This window comes from Lissotriton vulgaris, chromosome 4_1 (assembly GCF_964263255.1).
Source record: "Lissotriton vulgaris chromosome 4_1, aLisVul1.2, whole genome shotgun sequence".
Classification (NCBI taxonomy): domain Eukaryota; kingdom Metazoa; phylum Chordata; class Amphibia; order Caudata; family Salamandridae; genus Lissotriton; species Lissotriton vulgaris.
This window is the reverse complement of record NC_141691.1, coordinates 919,742,640-919,746,707: the sequence shown is the minus strand read 5'-3', so window position 1 is coordinate 919,746,707 and position 4,068 is coordinate 919,742,640. Positions and strand designations below refer to the sequence as shown.

General features: G+C 46.0%; 1 non-coding gene across 1 annotated transcript; it reads left to right on the top strand.

Moving 5' to 3' along the window:
* Positions 1 to 3,135: 3,135 nt before the first annotated feature.
* TRNAT-AGU (transfer RNA threonine (anticodon AGU)) lies at positions 3,136 to 3,209 on the top strand. The gene has a single exon. It is a non-coding gene; the product is annotated as a tRNA-Thr (tRNA).
* Positions 3,210 to 4,068: the final 859 nt, after the last annotated feature.

Below are 4,068 nucleotides of genomic sequence, written 5' to 3'. Positions count from 1 at the left end.
GTTACTCTCTTCTCAACAGGGAGCCAGTGAAGGTCTTGTAGGTGTTGGGTCATGTGTTCGTGCCATTGGGTACTGAGGACGAGTCTGGCTGTGCGTTCTGTATGGTTTGGAGCTTGTGCAGGAGAGTTTTGTTGATTCCAGCATAGAGGGCGTTGCCGTAGTCCAGTCTGCTGGTTATGAGTGCATGAGTGACGGTCTTTCGGCATTCGGGGGGTATCCATTTGAAGGTCTTGTGGAGGATGCAAAGGCAGTTGAAACTGGTGGAGGCGACGGAGTTGATCTGGCGGGTCATGGTGAGGGAGGAGTCGAGGATGATGCCGAGGTCCTGTGGATGATCTGTAGGGGTGGGTGGGTCATCAGGTGTTGTCCCAGGCAGAGGTGGAGGGTCCGAGGATGAGGACTCCGGTCTTATCCGAGTTGAGCTTCAGGCAGCTATTTTTCATCCAGGCTGTGACGTCTTTCATTCCTTCCTGGAAGCAGAGTCTGGTGTCTTCGTGGTTCTTCATGAGAGAGAGGATGAGCTGGGTATCGTCGGTGTATGCTGAGCCCATGCAATATGCACCCTACAGGTATAATTCCCATGCATTTATATTGCACGTAGCAGTAGAAGATGGGGACGCCCATCCCATCCCACTGCTCAGCATTATATCACATATCAAAAGGGTGACACCTAAAAATGAAATTAACACTATAGACTGCACTGTTGCAGCCTGGCAGGATATAGAGCAGTTGGCAGTGAAGCTTCTGTTATATGCCCCTATGCTCCCAATAGCACACCAGGCGGCACTCTTGGTCACACAGGGAGCAGGGGCTATGCGATCTCTAACACTAGCGGGTATAGAAAAAATGCAGGATCTTTATCCTGATGGTAATTTTCTCAAGACAGAGGAGCTCAAGTATATACAAAATGAGACGCCTCTGTATATGTTCACATTTCATAGGCTATGTGCGGCCGTGCAGGAACTCTATTACTCCTTCCCTGACGAGCCGCCGACACTGCAATCATTACAGACACTACTGGTCAGCCCCACGCAACACAAACACATCCGGTAGTCTAAATCGTTGGAATGAGAATCTTCAACCAAAGTTCACAAAGAAAGATTGGGAGTTCAGCTGTCGAGCCACAGAAGTGTTGACGCCAAATGGTAACCAACGCATCGTTCATTTAAAAAATCTTCACCAGGTATACTATACGCCAGTTAGGCTGCACAAATATGGTATTACGGAATGCGATGCATGTACACGATGTTGTTTGCAAGGGGTAGATTTTTTGCACTTGCCGTGGGAGTGACGGCGAGTACATGATTTTTGGGAGGAGGTGATCAACAGAATACAGACCATGGTCAATGCAAACGTGCAATGTACACCATATGTGTGTTTTTAAGGTCTCGAGGTGGGTGGCGATGAACTGGGAAAGCAAGACTGCCCCTATGCCGGATCAATGGGTGAAAGACTTAGTGTACTATAAAGAGACTCTCAACCTATATGCTGAGGAATTGCAGATGATGTCAAGACTGAAGAAAATATGGGAGCCGCTATTGAGTTATTTGCGATCAAAGGAGTTGTGTGCACTGGGTAGGAGGGATGCTTACAAGTCTATCTGTCATACTTACTGTCATTTTCTATACTTGTAATCTATGAGTAGTTTGCAGTGGAGGTAAAATGGAAATATGTATTCAGCTTGCCCTATGTTGTTCCTTTCTTGTTTAGGTTTCGACCTGGCCGTAGCACATGCGAAGCAGGTGCTTCGCCCAGGGCGAAATCTTATGATCCTACACTGTGGGGCTTAGTCCCGCCTCTGTCATCCATTGGCTAGCTTCATAAATGGAGGCTAGTCATTGGAAGAGATTGGCTGTCAATCACGCTTTCCCCGTGAAAACACGATTCGGGGGCGTTTCCGTGTCTTTTTTTAAGTCCCGCACCTTGTTGCCTGGGCCGTGCTGTGATTGGCTGCCGGCCCGGGACACCCCGTGAAGTCATTCCCTGGGCAGCTGTGATTAGCTGGCGGTCCAGGACCTGACTTTTTTTTTTTTTAAGCTTTCTTTTCGCCATTTTGTAAGTGCCGTTTTCAGGGGTGGGTTGCGATGTCCCGCTGTCCGTTCCCGCTCCCCCTCCCGCTGTCCGTGTGCCCGTTCCTGCCCCCCCTCCCGCTGTCCATGTGCCCGTTCTGCCCCCCTCCCGCTGGTCGTCTTCCCGCCCCCCCCCCCCTCCCGCTGTCCGTGTGCCCGTAGGTGCTTGTCTTTTGTATGTATCTACATAAAAAAAAAGCTATGCACAGTGCAGGACGGTTTAAAGTGGCACGCTAAAGTGAGGACCGTTGTTTATGCTGGTAAATAACCGTGTGATGTGGTGCCTGGTGTTTAACAATGATTGTAATTGGTGCACCGTGGATGCTTCAATCGTTACCACCAGCCTCGCTAGTGTTTTAATGGGGCTCTCATTCTGCACTTCTAGATCCCACCTTTATTTCCAAGACTGGCGGGTTCCTCGGCTGTACAGGGAAAACTGAAACGTATTCTTTGGTGAGAAAGTGACGCCTGCAAGGCAACTGGTACTCAAGTTAAGCGCTCTAATGCCTTCGGGACGAGTTCACGCTATGTAAAACTGTAAAAAAATTCCTGTCAATTTCATTTTTAGGAGACGAAGACAAAGTATCGAATAAAACACCCAAAACACTTTCGTATCTTTGTGCATTCACTGGGGCTTTGCAGATAGAGCATGTGGTATGTAGTGATCTCTGTACAGCACAGGGGGGGGGGGGGGGGGCGTCTGTTGGCCACGAGAGGTTACGTAGACATTCATATACGTGGCTCGTACGTATTAGTGACCTTTATAGTATTTCCCTTTCTATTACATTTGTACCTTTCTCTATGTCAAGCACTTCGTCTGCCAGTGCATGGTGTCCAGTGCATGGTGTTCATGCTTCAAAATATTACTAATGAATATGAATATGAATCTGTACCGACATAAACTTTTCATGAGTATTGTCGTTTTTCCATTCCTGTATCAGGTTTTCCTCTCCATCTTCTTGTTGGGAACAGGTGAAAAATATGAAAACTTTCAAGAACTGAAAATGCAGCACCGGACAGTTCTAAACAGAAAGAGGCTAGAGTGGAAATGCTGGCTTGCACAGGTGGCGCCTTGGCTTAGTTGGTTAAAGCGCCTGTCTAGTAAACAGGAGATCCTGAGTTCGAATCTCAGCAGTGCCTTACTTTTTTTCCAGGCAATCTATAGAAAACGAATTAACTAAAAACCTCACGAATTATATCAAATTCACGCTGTTTCTATAAAAATTGTGCGGTACACGATAATTCTCCCTCGGACATAAATAAACGATTTTGATCTTAAATTCTACTTGCACTTGATCCGTGTTGCCTATGGCAGCAATTAGGTTTAAGTGGGCACAAGTAGGGGTGATGCTGCTATCTGTATAAAAAGCGTCTGTTTCATAGGCACCGACATGTCTTAGATAATGGGGTATTTTATTGCTTAATACGTTCTAAGTGTGCACAACACCATATGCACTTAAACGACTGTAAATAATTTAAAAGTAGTGGCCCAAGAAGTGATTTTGACCTACGGCTGGATTATAACTAGCTGCATTTTACTGACGTCACCATCTGCACTAGAAGCGTCCATTCTAGATGCTTTGCTCAGTTTCGAAATGGGCCCTTCCTACGCCTCAATAAATTACAAGTTTGCACTGCACCATATGCACTTTAACTGCTGGGTGACTGCAGATGTTCTAATCGACTCACAAATTAATTTAGGCAGCGATTGCTGGGCATTGGGCTTATGGAAATACTCGCACTAGACGCAAGAATTATACATTTGTTGGTTTAAATCATGAAATCTTTTTAATCACCCACGCACAGTAAATGATCGAGTTAATTTTGATGTTAAATTGAGACTATATTGTGTCACCAACTCGAGTACCTTTCACTTTCAAAGACCTATTGACAAAGCCAATCAGTTTGCCTTTGTTTAGTGAAAAGATTTTTCCAACATTAACTAACATGAGCAAGCTCATGTTAGTTAATCGTGTACAGTGCAGTGGGAGTGCAGAGC